Here is a 12,043-nt window from a genome sequence, read left to right as displayed (position 1 = left end):
ATGATCCGATGATCAACACCTCAAGAAAGACCTTAGAAGCACAAGAGATGACCCACAATATCAAGCAAAGTCCAAGCATGAAGATTGGAACCAAGCCGTACGCAAGATCGCGAAGAAACGAGCTCAATGTGGTGACCGGACGCTGGACCGGACGCTGTGACCGGACGCTGGGCAAGTGGTTCGGCAGACAGGCGATCGGACGCTGGCGGCAACCGACCGGACGTAGGAGAGCAACATCCGATCGAGTACAGTAAGGTTCCAGAGCGACAAATCTGCGACCGGATGCGTCAGGTGGTAGGCGACCGGACGCTGGGCAGCGTCCGATTAGTACATTGCCGGCTCAACGGTCAGGACGACCGAACGCGTCCGGTCAGGACGATTCAGCGTCCGGTCAGTAGCAGTTTCGCGGGAGTTCGACCCCAACGTCTACTTTCTTAGTGGGGCTTATAAATACAACCCCCAACCGACCATTTGAGTTGTGTGGAGCTGAGGAAACATACCAAGGGTGTTGATACACCATTTTAGTGATCTCCACTTGCATAGTGCTTAGTGTTTTATTAGGTGATTAGCGTAGGTCCTTTGTGAAGTGCTTAGGTTGATTAGACCACCGCTTATGCACTTGCTCTGGGTTTAGGCCTAGTGTTTAGTGAGGTTTGCATACCTCTTGCTACCCCGTGCTTGCGAGCACAAGTGTTGTACATCGGAGGGGCTTGAAGTCTTGCGAGATCACACCAACCGCGTTTGTGGTGTGGCCGCCACCGTGTACCGGAGGGAACAAGGCCCGCAGCGTTTCGGCCGGAAGCTTGATAGTGAAGACGATGGGGAGCATCCAGGAGAGGCTTGCCAGAAGGCATATCAGAGACACACTTGCGTGTGAGGAAGGCCCGAGGCTATCCACGGAGTTACCCGACTGGGAGCTTGGCCCTTGCGAGGGATTCCTTGCGAGGGGCTCCAACGAGGACTAGGGGGAAGCTTGCGCGCTTCTCGATACCTCGGTAAAAATACCGGAGTCATCGACGGGAGTTTGCATATCTCTACCTTGCTCTTTTAGCTTCCGCATTTACATTGATCATATCATTCCTTTTGCGGTAGAGATAGCAACACACTAGCAAAACCGTAGTTGCACATTTAGATAGTTTATCTTTTGCATAGGTTTTGCTAGAGTAAGAAAAAGAGGCCATAGTTTGGAGTTAGAATTTTTAAGTTGCCTAATTCACCCCCCCCTCTTAGGCGTCATGGTCCCTACAATTGATATCAGAGCCGGTTGGCTCATATTTGGACCTTGGGCTTAACCGTCGTTGAGCTGACGCTACTTAGAGTGGTTGGGATGGATACCGCTAGGCCTCCACAATTTGACGGCACTAACTTCCTCTATTATAAGGCTAGAATGGCTTGCCATCTTGAGGCGGTTGATTTAGGTGTATGGAGAGTCACTCGTGCCGGGATGAAACCCATTAAAAATCCCGAAAAACCCACGAAGAGTGATGAGAAAGAAATGCATTTTAATGCTAGAGCTAAAAATTGCTTGTTTGAATCATTTAGCATGGATGTTTTTAACCAAGTGTTCACTTAAAATACCGCACATGAAATTTGGCTAAAACTCCAAGAGCTCCATGACGGCACAAGTAATGTCCGTGAGCAAAAACATTGTCTAGCTAAACAAAATTATGATTCCTTTGTTATGAATGATGATGAGCTTGTTCGTGATATGTATTCTCATTTGAATCTAATTATCAATGAGCTCCATTGAATAGGATTATTAAAGCTAGATGATGCGGACATCATGAGGAAGATCATCTCTATGCTACCACAAAACAAATATGCAAGCATCATCACCATCCTTCACAACATGGAGAACTTGAGCACCATGACCCCGGGCATTGTCATTGGCAAGTTAGTGGCATTTGAAATGTCACGTAAGATGGGTCAAGAAGAAGCCTCTTTGTCAAGCAAAGGCAAAGCTCTCACTTGTAGCAAGAAGAAGATGATGAAGGGCAAGAAAGTTGAGACAAGCTCAAGCTTAAGCTCCTCAAGTGAAGAAGAAGATGATGATGATGATGAAGAAGAAGAATCAAATGATGATGATCAATCTTCCTCCTCCACCTCCGACCTTGATGAAGAATCAATTAAACTTATCAACAAGGTGGAGAAGATGATCCTAAGGCTCAATGTCAAGGGTGTACCCATCCAAATTCAAGACCTCGTTTTCACTAATCAAAGAAATGAGCAAAGAAAGAGAGGATGCTATGGATACGGTGAGTTGGGGCACTTTGTGGAAGTTTGTCCAAACAAGCCCACACCCAAGACAAAGAAGAAGGCGTGCAAGAACAAAGCCCTCACATCAATATGGTTATGGGATGACTCTTCAAGTGAAGAAGACCATCACAAGAGGCGAGGGCGCAAGCACTCATCATCAAGCTCTTCTCATGTGTGCCTTATGGCACGAGGTAACGAAAGTTCATCCTCTAGTGAGAGTGATAGTGATGATGATATGCCTTCTTATAATACAATTGTGCAACAAAATCTTAAATATGCTAAAGTTTGCACTAGTCAACAAAAGAAGCTCAAAAATTTAAAAGAAGAGCTAGGTAGTTCACAAGAAGCATACAAAAATTTGCTTGAACAATATGAGAACTTTGCAAATCTCAATGTTGAACTATCTACTAAAAATGAGAAACTTGAGGCTAGTGCAACAACAAATGAATGCACAATTAATGATAAGCAACTTGCAAAGAAAAATGAAAAATTAAAAGAAAAGTTAGCTAGCTCACAAAATGATTATCAAAGTTTGCTTGCAAAAATGGAAACCATGTGCAAACATTGTGATGAGCTAACAAATAAAGTTGCTAATCTTGAGGCCGTAAATAAAATCCTCACCAAGGCATCTAAAAGAAATGACATAATTAAAAAGGATGCCTCTACTTCTTGCAATGATTTATGTTTAGACTCACCCTTGTGCAATCAAGCTTGTGTTGAGAAAGTGATTGTAGATACATGCACACAAGATATTGCAAAGGAAAATGAGCAACTCAAGCAAGAAGTAGCTCGCCTCACCAAGTACTTAACTCAAGTGAAAGGCAAGGCGAAGCAAACCCAACTTCATCAAGATAACCCCGTCAAGGGAGTGAAGAAGCTTGATGAAGGACAAACCATGGTTTGCTACATGTGCCACAAGGAAGGTCACAAGTCCTATGAGTGCAAGGTGAAGAATGGGGGAGGAGCAAAGAAGAAGGAACAAAAGCAAACAAGCAAGTTCTCCAACACCTACACCAACAAGGTGGACAAGAAGGCCTCCACACCTTATCTCTTGAGAAAGAAGAAAAATGACAAGGTGGTGGCCATCAAGGTGAACAAGCAAGCCAGCAATGGGGTCAAACGCTTTTGGGTGCCTAAGGAAATCATTTCAAACATGAAAAGCACCAAGAAGGTTTGGATCCCGAAAAGGAAGTGAGATGTCCGATGGACCTCGGGGAATTTGGAGACTTGGCAATGTAAGGGTGCATTTCATGGGGTGCATCATGATGGACAAAGTTATTGTCAAGTGGGTTAGTGAATACTATGGACCCAAATTCCCCTTCCCATGTTAGGTAACTAGATGTAATTACTTTCAAGTAGTATTTATTGCAATTGGTATTGCCTTTAATTAGATATCTTTAAGCATCTAGTTATCTTTCATGTCTATGTTTGCATTTACATGTCTAATTCTTTTGTCATGCATACAATTGGTATATCTTATGGTAGGCTTGCTCGGTTTCATTCCTAACCCTTGAAGCAAACCTACATGGTTTAAAATTGTTTAGGAGTATGGCACATAGCTTGTCTTACAATTGTTTATCTAATATGTGCCAAAAGTCCAAATTGTAGATAATTTCTCCCAAATATCATTTTCTAGTGGTATTTTGATCCTAAAATCAATGTGCACAAATTCTACAAGTATTCCACACTTGTGTGCACATATTTAGGGGGAGTTATTCTACAACTTGGATGCTTTGAGACTAACACTTTTCAATGGTATCATTTTTTTAAGCCTATCATATGTGTAGTAGTCTCATTGCAAGGAAAATGGAGTCCCCGGAGTTAAGCATCATACTTCAATTGGTATCATCATGTTGATTTAATGTTGATATTTATATGCTTTATCCAAGCATTATATAGATTAAACTCTCTTTTGCAATAAATTGCTAATTATGCATATGATTTGCCTTCTATCTTATGTATGCATAAATTTAGGGGGAGCTTAGTCTATATAATGTAAGAGTCAAATTTTGTGATCTATTCCATTGAACACACAAAGGATCACAAAGTTTGACCCTCCCTTGTGCTACTAATGCCTTCATTTTCGGTGTTTGATGCCAAAGGGGGAGAATTTGAAGGACCAAAGGCAAGCTTTAAGTTGATATCTACAAGTGGTAATGGTCCGAAAAAGGGAGGAAAGTGGATTATGGATTAGTCTAAGTAATAAATTTTTTAGGAAGTTAGGACTTAATCCATAACGCCACATGGGGACATTTGCAAGGGAAAGATAAGCTTTCATATAGTTTCAATTGGTATCTTTTAGCCATTCAATTGGTTTCAATTAGTATCATATATCCTTGCCCTTTGCATTGCATCCTAGCAAGTAGGTAATTTTTAATTTCCAAAATCCTTATTATTTGCTTGCTTTGGTCGTGTTGTCATCAATCACCACCGGACACTAGCTGCTACGTCCGGTCGCACTGTCGTGGCTGCACAGAAACTTGGGTGACTGACCGGACGCTGGTCAGAGTCCGGTCAAGGTCGACCAGACGCGTCCGGTCAAGATTTGCCATTTCTAGGAGCTTACTATAAACGACCGGACGCTGGAGGCTCAGTGTCCGATCAGTTATGTCGGAGCGTCCGGTCATGAGTTTGACCATTGAGATCAGACGGACACAGTTGAACAGCGGGGACACGTGGCTGTCATCGGGCGACCGTGTAACAGAACCGACCAAATCATAAGAACGTAAGTACAAAAACAATCACCGAAGCGATCAAATTCCTGTACTTAAGCTCCCATAATCCCGGTAGTCCGGAAATCACGAAGGATTTCAACTAACTCTCGACATACAAACCAAGATCATAATGATTCAACACAACACATCATTCATTACAATATTTCACAAGTAGCATTCGGATTACATCCATCAGAGTTCAAATAAAATATTACAAACCAAGTTCAAATCTGCGGAAGCAACATAGTTTAGTACATAACTTCATAGTTTCAAATACATTGCCAGGTCTTAGTCATGTCCCACAAAAGCATCTTCAGGTACAAGAACTAGGAGAGACCGCGCCCAACGGTCTAGTCTTCATCCCCAGCAGGGAGAAGGCAATACTTGCAGCAACCAAAGTAGAACTGGTCATCTGCAATAGGTAGGAGATAAACCCTGAGCACGAGAAGGTACTCAGCTAGACTTACCCGTCTAAAACAGAAATAAAAGACACCAAGGATCATGCAAAGCTTATGAGGTGGGCTAGCTTGACATAGTTGCATAAAAGAGCTTATGAATAAAGTGACCACATTTAACTTAGCATCAAGCTTATCATCATTTACCTGTCCACTAGATTAGCACCTGTACTAGAGCACTCACTTATTAGGAGCAATCAGTATTAACCATAGCAGGTGTAATAAGGCTGTCATCATCATATCATCATTTCTGAACCATTAGGTTATTTAGTGTATCTACATTGGAGATAAGCCCGTCAAGTTCTCACTAACCGGGAGAGACGGCGATTCGAATCGAATTACAACTCAGCTGAGGGGGTATTCCTAACTCTCACCCTGGCATACCTTGCAAGGGTAGCCGTGGGTCACCTTTGGGACATCTTAGGAACCAAATTCACGGGTTCGATCAGCGCCAGCACTCTCAGGGATTACCCTTCTGCCAGGACGATCAGGACTTTTAAATCACCTGCCCTTGGACTCACGCCTACGGCTCCCTTCCGAGGCGTACTTTATACTTATCGACTCCCGGCCTGAGGTGAGCTACTTGGCTTCGTGGTCGGTCTTCAGGCCGGCCAACTAAGAGAGAGGCATGCGTTCAACATGAATAGGAAAGGCTCCAAGATCCAGTCCTTAAGCAACACAGACGGAGTCACTGCAAACCGGCAAGCCTCCGCCCGGTCTTCATTTCAAATTAAGCCAGGTTCTTTTCCACGATAGCAAATATAGCCAACCGTGCCATATGTATCTTCCTATATCTCGCAGGTGACAGGAAATCACCTGACTTCTACTGGGTTAAAGCAGGGCTAAGCACTACACGAACCTGAGCTACATAGGATTCAAGGTAACAATATCTGGACAAGGATTGGATAACCAATGCAGCAAGTGTTTGCATCCAACACCTAAACTTAATGCAACAATATATATATATGTAACATTAATACTTTAACTGCATTTCGGAAATTAGGAGGCTTAATATGCTCCGGGGCTTGCCTTTCACAAAGTTGCACGGATGGTGATCCGGGCACTCAACGGTGACCTCGTCTGGCACTTCTTCCGAGGGCTGCACCTCCTGAACCTCCGGTGTTGTCTGCTGCTGCTCCCCGCTCGGTTCCTCGAATTCCAGCAGCGTCACTCCTTCCGGTACACCTATTGCATGCCGATGCACAAGATAAATATCATGGATGCATAAGGAATGACATGATGCTCATGATGAATGAATCACAGTAAGCGTTTAACAGAAACATCACTGGACACTCGTTTACCGATTAAGAATAGCTCTATTCAAATCACTTTAAAACATGTATTTAACTTAACTTGAAGAACAAGATCAACTTACCTAACTTGCATAACCTAAGATAAAGATGCTCATCTTCAGTTAAAGGCCTAACACCTAGGAACATTACCACAAACTTAGAAATAGTAAAGGCATACTTAAAACAACAGTTAAAGCTTCATATGCAAACGAGTAATTCCTTAATTCAATCACCACAAGAGTTCTACAAATCCAAATGACTTGAATGAGGACATTCTGGAAAGCTTATGAAATTCTCTACAAATCATTTGTAAACATCAAAGCATGATTCAACCCTTTACCAGGTCGAATTCTTTGATCAACAGAACTCTGTCCTCACAAGACAGAGAGTAAGCAAAACTGGAACCTAACTTTAAACAGATGTAGTTTCTAAAGTACTAGGCCAAATGCCCTCAAATTTTGACAGAAGATAGATACATAAATTATCCACAACTTTTGTACTCATCACATTCACAGAAAACCAAATTATCATGGGAAACTTTATAAAGTCCCCAGATCTGTCCAGAAGGACATAATGCAAAAAGAAATAATTATTAACTTATGTGGTAAACACATAAACAGACAAAACCAACTTTACGACTTTATCACACATATCACAAGAACACCAGAAAGTATAGTGCCAACTTCTAAATAAATTATTTAATATCCTTTTCTAATTTATTTAGTTAATTAGGTGATTAAAGCAATATATAGTAAAACTATTCACAAAAATCTACAAAAATTACAGTAGCTATCTCATGCTTTATATAGACTACCATAAAAATTTCAAAGCCATTGGACAAGCAGAACTTGCTATACCCAAAATAACAGATGGCATGTCTATTTCTAGCATAATTAGGAAACCCTAATGAAAAGTGTCGAGCAACAGATTTCTCATTTTTCCTAGCATCATTCTAGCATAAGAATAGCACTCACCAAATTTTACCTTTACTGGATCTATAGAAAAATTATGAAAATTCACACAAGATCCATCCATTAATAAAAGGAAATTCTATAACTCAAAAACTACACATGCACTAGCTCTGAAATCTTAACCAAAGCTTCTACTAATCAAGAATAGATTACCTACAAAATTTCATTATTTTTGGACCACAGAAACTCAAGATAAAATTCAAACAAGTTTGCATGCATCTAAAAACACATTTCAAAGTCCTATTTAATTCATCCAAAATTTCTAAAACTTGTGCTCATATAATATTTTTATTAAATACTAGACCTTACTAGGAACTCAACAAAATTGGAACCATAACATTTGGATCTACCAAACTTGAGTTAAACATTTTTGAATCATGCACACAAATCTGTGAAAAACAAAATAAACAAAACAAAAAGGAAAAACCTAACCAGCTACTGGGCCAGCCCGAACAGATCCGGCGGCCCACAACTCGCGCGCGTGCGTAGCCCAGCCACGACGCGGCCCAGGTCAGGCTCCCGCCTCAGCCGCGGCGACTAACGCGCGGGTCCCGCCCGACAGATAGACAGCCAGGGGAGGAGAACAGGGCGGCGGCGAAGCTCATCGCCGGTGACTCCTCCGGCGAGACCATCGGCACTACTGTGTTCGCCTCACTCGTGCGAACCCATTGGTACCCTCAATTGAAGCTATTGCTGCGGCTACAGGGGGTGGCGACGAGCATGGCGGCGCACGGCCACGGCATGGCCGGCTCCGGCGAGGTGACGATGCTACGGCTCTAGTGGGTGACTCTACGAGCATCAGCGTCGCACCCAGGACCTAGCGCAAGAGAGAGAGAGAATGGGAAGGCCACGGTGGTGGTTGTCCGCGTGGAGCACCGTCTCCGGCGAGGTCAGCCATGGCGGCGGTGGAAGAAAACGGCGATTTTGCCCTTACCAAAGACTAATTGGCACAGCTGTGAGGTGGAGGAGGCAGAGGGGAACACGGCGGAGCGACGAGCAAGACGGCCGGCGCGTTTTTGCAGTGGCGAGCTCGAACGGCAATGGCGAGGCTCGGTTGGAACTGGAGGGGCTGCTGTGGCTCGGCGCTGTGCGCGGTGGAGGCGAGAGATGAGAAATGGAGCGGGCGACTCGGTCGGGCAGGCGCTGGGGTCCTTCATGACGCGGCTGGCCGTGCCAGGGCATCCGCGGCGTGTGGCCTGCGCGCTCAGGCGATCGGCAACGGGTGGCGCCACGCGACCAGCGAATTCTAAAACGGCCGTGCACTGTAGCTAGCATTCAGTCGATTTGATCCTCCTGACAGTGCGACTTCAACGCATTAACATGACTAATCCGTTGATCGTTTGCAAAAATAGTGTACATGAAAAATGTAGGTCTACCATCCATCTACCATTTCTTTTCAAGGACCATCATCTAATTCACCATGGATCAGAAGTTACATGAAGCCCAAGTTGGCTTGATCCAACTGAAAATGTGTTTATGACTTAGATAATTTTTCAGTGTTGAACCCACCTTCAAAGCTGACTTGTGGGACCTTTTTGAACATGTTCTAGCCATTTCATGAGATGGTCATATTGAGACTTTTGTTCCTTGATAAATTAGCTACAACTTTGGTAAAGAGTGCACAGTCATACAAAGTCTCTAAGTTGGACTTTTGAATCAGTCAAACAATGTCACTCTAAGGGTCATTAAAAGTCAAACCTCCACTTGAGGGCAATTTAGTCATTTTGATCTACATGAACAATGTACAAACAATTACCCTAAGTGTAGTTAAGGTGTATTAGACCAGAATCAACCACTTTACACAAATGCAAATGCCAATTTCTAATGATCACATGTGATGAAGCATAAAACAATCAATTTACTCAATTGTTGCAATTCCATGTTTCACATGTTTCATTACTTTTGTTGCAAGCTTAACTTGCCACATTCCTACCATGTTGCCATGTTTCAAGTATGAGAAACTCATGTTGCATTCACATGTTGCACTACTACCATTCATAAGCAATCAAGTATGAAACAAACAGAATTGCGAATGTTGCATATGTATCTTTCAGTGACAATGGCATGATGAGATAGATGATGCACATGTTTATGAAATGAAATGCAATTTGTAGAAGCCAAACACCTAGGGTGTTACAGCCCTCCCCCCTTAGAAAAATCTCGTCCCGAGATTTGGAAAGAGTACCATTTAACATAGAAAGCCGGATGATTTTCCTTTAAATAATCTTCCCGCTCCCATGTTGCATCCCGATCACTATGATTACTCCAAACTACCTTGTACAACTTAACTACTCGTCTCCGATTCACTCTTTCTTGAGTATCCAGAACTTGCACGGGCTTCTCCTCATAAGAAAGATCAGATTTCAAGTTGATTCTCCTTGTTGCTATTCTTTCCTCGGGAATACGAAGACACTTCTTCAGCTGGGACACATGGAATACCGGGAATATAGTGCCCATTTCTCGTGGTAGATCGAGTTTATAGGCTACTCTTCCACTTTTCTCGATAATGCGGTAAGGTCCAACATATCGAGGCTCAAGCTTCCTTTTAATTCCAAAACGTTTCACTCCTTTCATAGGGGATACTTTTAGATAAACATGGTCACCTACTTCAAACTCAATAGGTTTTCTTCTCTTGTCAGCATAGCTCTTTTGTCTAGCCTGAGCTGCAGTCATATTCTTCTGTATAGTTCGGACTTGCTCTTCGGCTTCTTTTACAAAATCAATACCATAGAATCTTCTTTCTCCGGGTTCCACCCAGTTCAAAGGAGTTCTACACTTGCGGCCATAAAGAGCTTCAAAAGGAGCCATTTTGATACTCTCTTGATAACTGTTGTTATAAGAGAATTCAGCGAGAGGCAACCATTCCTCCCAAGAGCCTTTGCAAGAGATAAGACAAGCTCTAAGCATGTCCTCAAGAATTTGATTAACACGCTCAGTCTGTCCTGATGTTTGCGGATGATAGGCAGAACTACGGATTAAATGAGTGTCAAGGTTCTGATGTAGGCATTCCCAAAAGCGAGCCATGAATTGTGGTCCTCGATCTAAGACAATGGATTTGGGTACACCATGGAGACGTACCACTTGTTGAAAATAAATCTCAGCATAATTGTGAGGGTGATAGGTAGACTTGACCGGAATAAAGTGAGCGGATTTAGTTAGACGATCTACGATAACCCAGATGGAATCACAACCCTTTTTGGTAGTGGGTAACCCAACAATGAAATCCATAACAATTTCTTCCCACTTCCAGCCAGGAATAGAGAGTGGCTGCAATAATCCGGGCTTCATGTGAATAGCCTTGACTCTGCAACAGTTATCGCACCTTGCCATGTAGGCTGCGATTTCCTTCTTCATCTTAGTCCACCAATAATACAGCTTGAGATCTTGATACATTTTACTGCTACTAGGATGGATGGACAACTTAGAAGAATGGGCTTCAGCCATAATTTGATTTCTAAGTTCTTTGTCTTTGGGTACCACAAGTCTATCATTAAACCAGAGAATTCCTTTGTCATCGACCCTAAAGTGCTTGGTCTCCTGATCTTTCATCTTTCGCTTGACATGAAACATACCCACATCAGTCTTCTGGAGTTCGATAATTCGACTTCTAAGAGAGCAATCCACAGTGATATTGTGGAGTACTGTAGGGTGAAGGAGGTGTGCCAGATGAAAGTCTTCACTAACTAAGGAATTGCAATGGGCCTTTCTGCTTAAGGCATCAGCAACCACATTGGCCTTGCCAGGATGATAGTGTACTTGAAGGTTGTAGTCTTTGATTAATTTTAACCATCGTCGCTGACGCATGTTCAACTCGGGTTGAGTAAAGATGTACTTGAGACTTTTATGGTCAGTATAGATGTTGCACACATTACCCAACAAGTAATGTCTCCAAATCTTCAGAGCATGAACAACTGCGGCTAGCTCTAAGTCATGGGTAGGATAATTGACTTCATGCTTTCAAAGCTGGCACGAAGCATAAGCAATTACTCGGCCTTCCTGCATAAGAACACACCCCAAACCAGTGCCACATGCATCACAATAGACATCAAAAGGCTTCTCGATGTCAGGTTGTGCCAATACAGGAGCAGAGGTTAGTAAGGTCCGCAAAGTGTGGAAAGCCTCTTCACACTTTGGAGTCCACACTAACTTCTCATCCTTTTGAAGTAGTCGAGTCATGGGCTTGGCGATTTTTGAGAAATCCGGGATAAAGCGACGATAGTAGCCAGCCAGACCCAGGAAACTTCAGACTTCTGTGACCATAGTAGGTGCCTTCCAATCTAGGACTTCTTGCACCTTAGTAGGGTCAACCGAAATTCCATCACCAGATAACACATGACCTAGAAAAAGTATCTTGT

The sequence above is a fragment of the Miscanthus floridulus genome, chromosome 10, assembly GCF_019320115.1.
Source record: "Miscanthus floridulus cultivar M001 chromosome 10, ASM1932011v1, whole genome shotgun sequence".
In the NCBI taxonomy this organism is placed as follows: domain Eukaryota; kingdom Viridiplantae; phylum Streptophyta; class Magnoliopsida; order Poales; family Poaceae; genus Miscanthus; species Miscanthus floridulus.
Note: the sequence above shows the minus strand (reverse complement) of the source record.